Here is a 718-nt window from a genome sequence, read left to right as displayed (position 1 = left end):
AGTTTGTTATTACCCACCTTCTGAAGCCTACTTCTGTCAATTCATCAAACTCATTCTCCATCCAGTTTTGTTCCCTTGCTGGCAAGGAGTTGTGAACCTTTGGAAGAGAAGAGGCATTCTGGTTTTTGGAATTTTCAGCCTTTTTGTGCCGGGTTTTCCTCATCTTCGTGGATTTATTTACCTTCAGTCTTTGATGTTGGTGACCTTCGGATAGGTTTTTTTTGTGAAAGTCCTTTTACTTGATGTTGATGCTATTGTTTTCTGTTTGTTAGTTTTCCTTCTAACAGTCAGGCCCTTCTTCTTCAGATCTGCTGGCGTTTGCTGGGGGTCCACTCCAGACCGTTTGCCTGGGTATCACCAGTGGAGGCTGCAGAACAGCAAAGACTGCTGGCCTGCTCCTTCCTCTGGAAGTTTCATCCCAGAGAGGCACTCGCCAGATGCCAATAGGAGCTCTCCTGTATGAGGTGTCTGTCGACCCCTGCTGGGCAGTGTCTCCCTGTCAGGAGGCTAGGAGGTCAGCGACCCACTTGAGGCAGTCTGTCCCTTAGCAGAGCTCCAGCACTGTGCTAGGAGATCCGCTGCTCTCTTCAGAGCCAACAGGCAGGAACGTTTAAGTCTGCTGAAGCTGCGCCCATAGCCACCCCTTTCCCCAGGTGCTCTGTCCCAGGGAGATGGGAGGTTTTTTTTGTTTTTTGGGGTTTTTTTGAGACGGAGTCTC

This window comes from Mandrillus leucophaeus, unplaced genomic scaffold, assembly GCF_000951045.1.
Source record: "Mandrillus leucophaeus isolate KB7577 unplaced genomic scaffold, Mleu.le_1.0 Scaffold456, whole genome shotgun sequence".
In the NCBI taxonomy this organism is placed as follows: Eukaryota; Metazoa; Chordata; class Mammalia; order Primates; family Cercopithecidae; genus Mandrillus; species Mandrillus leucophaeus.
The sequence above is the reverse complement of the archived record's forward strand: the minus strand, read 5'-3'. Positions refer to the sequence as shown.